The following is an 11,626-nucleotide window of genomic DNA, read 5'->3' as shown; positions in this document are numbered from 1 at the left end:
CATTTCTGAGACAGTCCCTGTATATACTGGTGTGGGGAGTATTTATTATTATATACGGATATTGTAAGCTTTAAACATTGATCCTATATTTAAAGTGGACCTATCATGCTATATTGTGAAACATAATTGGTAAGGGCCATACCTATATAAAACATGTGAAGTTTTTTCAAATACGCAAACAGATCACCCATAGTAGGCGCATGCCTTTCATCTGCTCAAACCCCTCTTTTGAAGCCCTGTTAGAGAAATGCAGATTTGGGGTCCTTAGCTTGAAATAAATAAATAAATAAATAAATAAGAGGAGGCGGAGCTAATGCCTGATCAGAATTCTACTGGAGATAAAGTTAAATTCGGTTGTGATAAAACGCCATCCTGTTTAAACCAGGTCAAGGATTATTTCTGAAATAGTATGCTCAAATGCTTTTTCTCTTGCAGGTTTATCACAAGGTGAGTTCTTTTTTTTTATTTCCTGCTTTTTAAAAACACATGTGCTCTCTAGGACAGGTTAGCTCTGAGTGTTAGCGAGGCTTGCTAATATGAACAAAGATGTCCAAAACACGTCAGGCATTGTTTCTGATAGCAACTTTCTGTGGGTCTGCTGCCGAATTGACGTCAGTTCGGATGGAATCTGTATCCGCTCGTTGTACAGCCGTTTTTTTTAAGATTTGGGTACGGAGGAAAAGAGAGGGTTTTATTTTCTGACGCTGCATGAGTTCCCTGACGCAACGGGGACACATATTTATGTATAAAAGACATCACAAAGTGCATTTTGCATGATGGGTCCCCTTTAAATAATTGTTGTTATTTAATTAATTATTATGTCTGTTGATAAGTGAACAATTACCAGTCTCCAACCAACCAAGGCATTAATGCAAAACTGAAAATCATTACATCTTTACATTAGAGATGCTGGAACCAGAAAACATTTGGCAGTTTTCTTTTTAGTTACTTATTATTCTTGGGGCCAGATTGGCCTTATTGGGAAGAAAGAGGGGGTGACATTAGAAGGGAACACAGGCAGGGTTCTAACCTGGGGTCATAAGAAATAGAAAATGAGCATAGATAAGACAGAGGCCCAATTCCAAACTAGCCCCAACACGCTCCGTCTGTAGTCTCACTCTCAGCTGAATGAGGCTCCTTCTTAAAAGGTGGAGGGTGTAAATAGAGCGGCAAGATTTGAGACGGAGGACCCTTTCAACAGGACCTGTCTTAACTTTCCATAACAATAGTTTAGAGTCAGCATCTCTTTAATCTTAATGTCCATGAGCTGCTTGGTTTTTGCAACATCTTTTGATAAAAATATAAAAAATGTTCAGTCAAATTAACAATTGTTTAACTAGACACTGGTATGATCTAAGTACAAAAACAAATACATACAATGTAACCTTGAAGTTGTTCACAACTCGAAGAAAAAATAAAATGTATTTCACAGTTTGCTATATGTTTGCACAGAACTATTTACACATTAGTTCCATGGACAGCTGGTTAATCAGGACTGATGCAGACTCCGGGTGAAAGTTAATAAACTCTAATCCACACTACCAGGTTTTGAGCGGCCCCTAATGTGCTGGAGTCTCCATGAGAACACGCAAGCAGAGTGGAAGTGAGTAGGGATTTGGGCCTGAGACAAGAGGCAGTGTATGTTTCACATCCCATTACCTGTAGCGTCTTCAGCTCGTCCTTCAGGTTGTTAATCTCCTTGTCTTTTATCTCAGCACTGACCTGGTATTTTCCCTGAAATGTTATATTATTATCGTCAGTGTCAAAAAACAATAAATACCCAAGCACAGCACTAGAGAATCTACCCCACGGGCCAAGAAGAGATGTGCAGCTGAGATGAGTGGATTTACTACTCCACTGAAAACATTAACTAAATCAAACGCTCTGAATATCTCATTGACGTTTTGGGAATAAGATCTTCATACCTTCTCCTCCACTGTGTTTCTGATTTTGGCCTGAAGCTTGAGGACATAAAAGAAGGAATTGTTCAGGAAGTACTGTTAACAATCTTTGTAGATATAAAAGCTGTAAACAAATAGTGGAATCATACCTTTTTCTTCACATTGAGGAATGACTCAGTGTGTTGGTTGGCCACTGTTTCAATCTGATGTTGTAGGGATTCCTGTTATACAGGAAAAGACAAAACCAATCAAAGTAATTGATGATGAACAAAGTTTAAATTCTGGATAAATTGTACGATAGGAGCCTGATCTTTTGTGAATGTCCACCTATGTAAGTTTTGAATTGCAGATATTCGAGTTGTAAAACCAGCTTTACCTTCTCCCACTCCAGCTCTTGCTTCTCCAGCACCAGTTTGCTGATCTGATCCTCGAAGCGAGTCTCTGCATCCTGAACAATGGGAAGGCATCATTACTAAGAAAATGCAATCATGTGATTAATCTAAAGTTTCACAATACTATTATTTACTAGTATTTAGGGGGAAATAAATCAAAAACACATATGGTGTTGTAAAAGAGAAATGCATACCAAACTGGTAAGAGAAACAAGGGTTTTTACATTATTAATACATCTCAGGTTAGTTGTTTTTGTCTATTGACAAATCGATTCCGCCCGATGCCAGTAGTATTGAAACTGTCGTCAAGTGCTGCTCTCAATGTTGAAAGCCGCTGACATTTTGTTGCGCAACCAATCAGATAAGAGCTGTATGAAGCGATGCAAGCTAGCAGGGAATGCAACCATAGAAACAAAACTACCTAGATGTTTTTACTGCAAAGCTCTGCGCCCAACCTCTAGGTGAGCAATTAAGAAATCGTGTAACAAATGCAGCTTGAGAATGACATCTGTTCCTACTGTATAGCGGTGACCGTGTCTCTTCCACTTCTGTGGAGCATGGTTCGTCAAAATGCCTTTCCTCCGTCTTCACCACACGTAAAGCGCACCAGTGCAGTTGCCATTTGTCATAGATTTGGTATGCCATTACATCAAGGTAGTGATGGCTGCTTACCGTCTTGTGATTCATGGCAAAAATGTGCGCAGGAATTATGGGATGAAGTTGGGGTTACACTTAGTCATGTGATTAATTTGTATTCATTTTTTTTAACACATTAGGGGTACCAGATGAATTGCAACCGCTAACGTGTTTATTTTTGAAAGCTCTAGTCACATAACAGCTTAATAATCCTAGGAGCAATCACGTATAATCATTTTTATAAAGGATTCATTCACAACCAGTCACACAGACAACCTGGAGACACCTGCCAAAGGAAATAAGACGTTAAATGTATTTGTATACTGTGTATACTTACGTATACCATTTAGTCATTTTATTAATCGCTGCCAACTTCAACACTCTGTATAATATGACTTTACACACAAATAATGTTTTCACTTCCTGTTACCCGATTACTCTTATATATTTTCTTACTTTATATAATGCTGTTACTTAGTTTTGTTTCCATCGATGTGTACTTATTTGATGTGTTTACCTCTTTATTTAATATGATAGTCTACTTATGCAATTTGCCTTTTGATCTGCACAATCCCCTTTGTTGTGAGATTATAAATTGTACCCACTGTTGAACAAATATAAGATTTGTCATTTAAAATTTAGATGGTAGAAATACCTTCTAAGCAGGCATGGTACAGACTGAAATCGGATAACTCTGGAGTTGAGCCAGAACTGCAAACTGCATTAAGTTCCCCTGAATCATTCCTCCGTATCTTTTATTGAAGCACATGGTGAAAAAGGAACATTAGAGGGGAGGCGATATTTGTGGAAAGCCATCCCTATCCTCCCTCTTCTCTGGGAGAAGGCAGGTAAAAGTCAATTGCTCTCTATATCCACAGGACTGTTTTATGTGCATGTGGGAGCTGGTTACCTCGCTGAGTTTATTTTATAAGTTCCAATTAAACTATGCTACCAGCACTTTTTAAAAAAAAGGAGTGCACAGGAGATAAAGCTGGTATTTTTCCGTTGAGGAATCCTCACTGTGTCTATACGTGTTGAAAAAAACACGAGAAAGCGTTATTAAGCAGAGGTCAATCTAAATAGGCAACTGCAGATCAACTAAGAGCACTTATGATTTATATTTAGCTAAAAAGTTACTTATAATATTTGATTTAACTAATTATTTGAAAATGCATGATTGTTAACATCATATATTTGCGATAGATTTTATCCCTTTACTGGTTTACTGCTGTTCTGAATGGATGCTTTTTACTAGGCATTAAAAAAGAAAAAAGAAAGTATCTGGCCATAGAAATGGTGTATTTAATAGTCTAGTTACTCTAGTTGGACAACTTATACAAAGTTATCCTTAAGTTTTTCATTAGGGTTAGAGCTAAACCCCAATTTTAAAACTGTCAATGCTTTTTTGTTTCAGTTTCAATATAAAAGAGCAGATAGGGGCCCTATTAAGCAAATGCTCAGGTTCATATTTTGCTGCGACATGTCTCCACGCTTCAATGTTCAAGAAGCTCTTTGTTTTTCTCATCCTGTCTGTGCTGCAGCATCTCTTTTCACCCTCTGTCTGAAACCAGAGCCCAGTCTGCTCTGATTGGTTAGCTGGTCGGCTGTTGTGATTGGTCAATTACTGTCCCACCCCTTAGACTATCACGTACAATGTGTTGGAGCGCTAGCCAGTAGAAGCGTGGGTGTTAAAAGTGATGTCACTATGTTACGGAAGAAATCAAAGGAGTCCAATGCAGGCGTTTCAGGCAGGGAGGGGAGTGTGGGAGAGAAACTCCCTCAGAAGGGAACTTGGCTCTGGAGGGAAAAACTAGCCTTTTCAGACCGTTTACATGCACACAAACCTTTAGAACACAGGAAGGAGCATAATGGGGCCTCTTTTAACAAACATAGTGTGATATTTTATTGATAAATTCCTTCCATTATGCATGTTATTGTCATCTGTCACAATTTCTGTCTTGTGTAAATAAGATGAATACACAAAAAATCTTTATTAGTTTCAAATGTTAAATCTCTCGTTTTAAACCTTTCAAAGCTTTTTTTCAGTGTCATAAAATGTTCCGATTTGATTAAATTCCTTCTGTTAGAATATGTCTTAATTCATATCTCACTTTGAAAAATTAGAATGTATTCTATAAAATTCATATGTATAGGTAACATCCAAGTGCTTTGCCATTTGGGGTTAAGTCTACCAGTAAACACATTCTTAGAAACAAAAGCAGTGGGTTGTCTTGTATTCAAAAAAGTAAACAAACCCATTGGAATTTGACCTGCTCAGGAATGTCCGGCACCAACATCGCATCCTTCTCAACCTCTCCACCCCATGAACGCTACAGATACAAAGTACTTGATAGCAGCATTGCCCGAGGAGGAACACTGATATAAAATGTTACGCTCGTGTCCCAGTTGACATGACTATAACAATAAAAACTAAATGGGAACAAACGACTAACATCCCATTTGGCTGGCTTCACCTTTAAGCACACTCACACTGTGTTGTTAGGCTGAAAGCACTTGCTGGAGGGTAGGAAGCATTATTATTTATTTTAGTTATTTTTACAAACAAATGTTCTTGCTACTTATTGGTCAGGAGTCAAATGGCTTATTTGACCCCTATCTCAACACACAGTGCGTCAGATCTAGCTGGCCAATAAGGGGCAGATGGCTTCCTCCAGGAAACTGTAACACTTATTCCTAGGACATTTGCTGAGTCGCGCTTAAAGCCAAAATGTATTTAAATAGGTTTCCAGGCTTGAATTTCTTGTTGATGGTAATATAAAAGCATAGGTTGGATTTTTTTTTGTTGAGTTTTCCAAAAGGGTTTTCTCACAACTCTGGTCTGTAACTTTGAAACTTCGGACCTGATGGTCAGCAGAAAACCTAAGCAAATGTAGAAAAGTAGATACCTCATTAGCCACTGCTGCATGTTACTGCTATTTGTCTGTGTGTCCGTTTTGTTGAGGTTGATTGTTGATATTTTAAAAATATATAAAGCTTTTAAAAAATTGCTTCTCAAACAATTCAAAGCTTATTCAATTTCTATTCAAAGTAAATGTTAATTTGATTGACAAGTATCGCTAAACAATTTTTTACGGGTACATTTAGGTTTTTCAAAATGCAAATAAAAGAAGGAGGAACATCTGTTTTTGTTGGAATGGTCAAAACAATTGAAAACGGGCCACACACATGCACAACTCTAATTCAAAGGATAGAAGCGACAAGGGTGGAGAATCACTGCTCTAGTGACATTGAAAGACCAAGACATTTTTTTATTGTGTCTTCAAAATAAAAGTACTTGAAAAGTACTGTTGGAGATACAATACTGCATACATCTAAAAAGACACACACTGACTGAGTAATTGCTACTTTACCCTCCGAATATGCAGCTCCTCCACAGCTTCAAGTAGATGGGTTTTAAACTCCAACAAATGTAGTGAGATGGTGCTTCCAGTTTCTGTCTGACAGCGAGAATTAGACAGGGATAGTTCCTGCCCCAACATCGGTCCTCTTACCTACACAAAAGAAAATGTATGCTTTTAATTTAGCAATTCAAATACTTAATTAGCACTTAGTTTGACAATATTAGAATACAAAACCAGACTACATGCCGAGGCTGTAAGACAAACATTTTCAAAAGTAATTTCTTCCTGCATACAATACAAAAAAAAAGTGTGTTTAGAAAAAAAAAAAAAGAGCAAATCATTATACAGTAAATATTCCATGTTCTGTTTTTTAGAAATAAACCTAGACAAAACCCCCAAATTGTTTATATCAAATGTTTTTAAGTTTAAATGTAATATTTAAATAAATAAACAAATCAGCTGATGGATGTTCTTTGTTTTGTCCTCTACTCAGTAGTAGAAACTTACAGTGGTGTGGCGGGGGAGTGTCCCAGAGTCAGTACTGAGATCCATAGAGTTGTTAAAAGGCAGCCCAAGGTCCCAGTCGTCCTCTGCTGCCTGTTAATCAAGAAAAAATACTATTTTGTTGAAAAAGGTTAATAGAATTGGCTGTTTAATAAGCGGTGACACTCTGCTTTTCCCCTCACACGCTTTCTAATTAGCACCTCATATGCAATTTTTACTGCTAAATTATTTTTATTATAAATAATAGGCAAGAACATTAAACCCTTGTAATGTTTCTCAATCACTACAATCTAACCTAATGGCTTTGGAATGACCATAAGGGTTTTTTCTTCCTTTGTTTTACACCACTTCCATTGCAGTGAGAAGATAACACCTTGATAAGCCATCGAGGTTCAAATGAACCAGCCCATTGACACTAATAGGGGTCAGAGCAATAACACTGAATGGACAAATTGCACTGTCAATGCTTTTTAAATTATCTAGGTGATTTAATTTGACCTGTAGATGGTCTTCTGCAACTGTCTGTGTCACCTCAACATTACCAAGAAACTGAGTGACACACACACTGCATACACGCTTAGAGGAAATGTGACTATTTAAGTGGGAGGTCTACACTAGCCACTGATCTCTTAATAGAACGGACCTTTTTCCTCCCATTTAACCTGAGCTGGTATCAATCACATTGGAGAATTAAATGATCCCTGCTTGAATTGGCTACTATCATAAAATGACAGTGTGACCCCAGGCTGAGGAGGGAGGGGACATGAAATGTGTGTTAGTGTGTCAAAGCAAATGTGTGTCTTATGTGCACACTGTGAATGTGTATTTGTATGACTGGGAGGGAGGGAGTAGACCACATTGTATTTATTTGCTTCTGCTGTGATTCAGTTGAGCAGGTATTAACCACCATATCTAAGCCACGAAAAGACAAATTAAAACAACTGCAAGCTATTAAATGGGAATATTTCTATCAAGCAACATAATGTCTGTATTACCTTTGGGTTGAGTTACTGTTAGTTACTGTTCTGTAATGCCCTAAAGAGAAGAAACAAAAGCCCTGAGAGTGTAATACAAGCATTCACATTACAAATAACAGCAATACAATAGCTAAAGTACTTCAATACTGGTGTAAAAGTGCAATAAAACAGGAGGTGGGAGATATTTTATCATGTCACAGTAGAGAAAGCCCCAGTGACACACAAAACAAATGATGGCTGAATTTCATTTAGCTGCTATAGTTTTAGGGTCCTTTTGTGCATGCTAGCTCAGTGTACCATAGTCAAGGCTTACTTATGGAACAATTGCATCTTTATGTTATTAGGTTAATACACCTGTGCTTTCCCACTAAGACAGTTAAAATGTCTAGTAAGAAGAAGGCCCACTGGAGTCTTAACCACAGAAGGCTATTGACCATTTTTTTATAAAGTAAACACTCCATTCGCTGAATATATTGCAAATACAGGCAAATGAGCAAGCTTATAATAAATGCTTACTTTTCCATTAAAATTAGGTATATTCAGAGGTGGAAGAAGTACTCAGATTATTTACTTAAGCAAAGGTAGCAATACTACAGTGTAAAAATACTCAGTTACAAGTGAAAGTTCAGCATAAAAGATGTACTGAACTAAAAGTAAACAATTATTAGCACCTTAATGTTTTATTTAAGTACAGTTTTTGAGTAAATGTTCTCAGTTACATTACAGCACTGGGTATATTACCGTGTTTTGAAGGAAAAATACCTGTAAACTGTTTACTAACCCCTATTTTAGTTAGAATATATTGAAGTCCAAATAAATGTAGGATATTGTTAGGCTATCCATGTTTACTTAAATCAACCAAATTATGCTGACATTTAAGTAAAATAAATAACATTGCTGTTTTCTATTGTAATTACCACCAGACTTAAACATTAGACCAAACCAAAAGCTAACTCAGTGCTAGCTAAATACAACAACATATTAGCTATCCTTAGCCTGCAAGTTGCTAACATAAACCAAACGATAAGTAAATTCATTTTAGGATATCTTTGATAAAAAATATCTTCATGTCTCTAGGGGTTTATAATGTGTAATGGTTTTAACGGAATATTCTGGTAAATGTTGAATTGTTAATGTTGCTACATTACCTTTAATAGTTAGCCAAACTAGCAAACAAGGGGAAGGCCAGACGAGTTTTTTTTCAAAGAGCGCCATCGGGCCTTATCATCAGGAGAAGCCAAGAGTAAACTGCCTTTGAGGCACAGCTTTAGCAGAAGTGTTGTTCAAAAAATTGACAAACATGTTAGGAAAAATTCGAATATCTTCATCTTTAAAAACATATGTTTTAACTGATTTAAAATTGTTTATAAAAATTAAAAAAAGTGGGAAAAAGGCAGTTTTCATGAATGCAGTGCTCTTCAAATGTACGGTAACGATCATTGTTGTCAGGTTACTAAGTGTTTTATTTGCCAAGTTTCTTTTCGCTGTTGGTCATTTAAATGATTTATTTTACCATGTTCGCACACCGGCTCACAGGCCTGAAGTGACACCAGCAGCCTCGAGGCAAAAAAATGTGTGAACAACTTTATTTACAATACCTGCCTAAAAACACAGATGATAATGCTATCACTCGTATGCACTCCTCGAGAAGGTCACATATTGCCTATTTATTTGCATTGCTAATTTACTTATCAAAATATACGTAGGCTATTTGTTGGATTTAATCATTCAAGGTACAATAAAAACCTATAGGCCTACATACTCAATCAATTGAGGCAGCATCGGCATTAGGCTACTGACTGAGTCAGAACTGTTTTGACTTCCTATTCCCATTTTCCATTCAATCGTTATTTGAGACTTTTTTAAAACATGTATTTGAAGACAAGTCAACACAGTGGACATAGAAATATGTATAAACAGACCGTATAGGCTATAAAACAAACCTGGAATAAAACTATCAGCCAGCAAGTCCTGTGTGAGAGAGACCACTGTGATTTAGCCATTGGCGCCATCTAGCGATATGTATTATAATTGCACCGTTACTGAAGTGGCCTCTGCGATGGACGTGCTCTGTTTCACCTGGTGGTCTACACACCTGTTATCAAAGTAGGAAGTGCGTTTCCCACTGCTGTTCCATCGTCTGGCAGACATGTCTTCAATTAAAGAAAGAGCCGCCGCGTTGAACCTGGCAGACAAGTTGTGTGTGCGTCCTCAAAGTGAGTAAATCAATTTCAATAAAGTAAAGCATTTCAACTACGTGTTGGGACTTCTGCAGCTAATGGAGGCCTGCTCTTCATGCGCCTGGTTATTATCAAAGGCAACTAGGATACACTAAACAAAACAAACTAAATCTTTCCTAAAATTGTAATCCCCACCTATTAACAAACAACCCTTACCCTGCTGACTTTGGTTAGTTAGAATGTCTGTCTTTGCATTCCTCCACTAGCCTGTCCTCTTCTCCATGCTTTTGTTCTCACAAATGATCGTGTAACCTTGTTTATCCGTTAAGTGTAATTTAAGCTGGGGCCCCACCACTTTTAATATGGCTGACTTACTTTTTCAAAGTATAATTTTGTAAAAAAATCAAAACACTTTCATAAAGGTTTATTTGCACAGTAAGGAAACATAAAATGCAATGTTAATATTGACTTAATGAATATGTATCGTCATAAAGAATCCTCCACCAAAAATGATGCATGCGCTGATCATTAACTTCTTTGGGACACTTTTTGATAGTTTCTTGTTTTTTCCTGATCGTGTAATTATTTACTCTGTCCTCATTCCAATCAACCAATAACACTACTTAAAATGGTATACAGTACCAGTCAAAAGTTTAGACACACCTTCTCATTCGTGTTTTTTGTTTATTTAAATGTTTGACTACTTTTCAGATTAATACTGAAGAAATCAAAACTATGAAAGAACACATTTGGAATTAGTTAACAAAAAAGTGTTAAAAAATCCTGAATATGATTTTTATTTTAGATTCTTCAAAGTGGCTCCCTTTTGCCTTGATGCAGCTTTGCACACTCTTGGCTTCTCTCAGTCAGCTTCATGAGGTCGTCACCTGGAATGGTTTTCTATTAACACGTGTGCCTTGTCAAGAGTCCATTTGTGGAATGACTTGCCTTCTTGAGTTCTTAATGTGTTTGAGACCATCAGTTGTGTTGTGCAGAGGTAGGGTTAGTGCACAGCGCAAAGCCCTATTTGACTACTGTTGTAATCCATATTATGGCAAGAACTACTCAACTCAGAGAAGAGAAACGACCGTCCATCATCACTTTAAGAAATGAAGGGCAGTCGATGCGGAAAATGTCAAGAACTTTGAATGTATCCTCAAGTGCAGTCGCAAAAACCATCGAACGCTATGATGAAACTGGCTCTCATGAGGAAAGGAAGAGCAAGAGTTACCTCTGCTGCAGAGGATAAATACATCAGAGTTACTAGCCTCAGAAACCGCAAATTAAAGTACCTCAGATTAGAGCCAACATAAATCATCACAGAGCTCAAGTAGCAGACATCCTCAGCATCCACTGTTCAGAGGAGTGTGCGTGAATCAGGCCTTCATGGTCCAATTGCTGCAAATATCCACTACTGAGGATGAACAACACGAAGAAGATAATTGTTTGGGCCAAGAAACACAAGGAATGGACATTAGACAGTGGAAATCTGTACTTTGGTCTGATGAGTCAACATCTGAGATTGTTGGTTCCAACCTCCGTGACTTTGTGAGACGCAGAGAAGAGAAGGTGGAAGATGGTTTCTGCATGTGTGGTTCCCACCGTGAAGTATGGAGGAGGAAGTGAGATGGTGTGGGGGGGCTTTGCTGGTGACACTGTCTGTGAATAATTCAG

This window comes from Notothenia coriiceps, unplaced genomic scaffold (assembly GCF_000735185.1).
Source record: "Notothenia coriiceps isolate Sejong01 unplaced genomic scaffold, NC01 NC01_scaffold00011237, whole genome shotgun sequence".
NCBI lineage: Eukaryota > Metazoa > Chordata > Actinopteri > Perciformes > Nototheniidae > Notothenia > Notothenia coriiceps.
The sequence above is the reverse complement of the archived record's forward strand: the minus strand, read 5'-3'. Positions refer to the sequence as shown.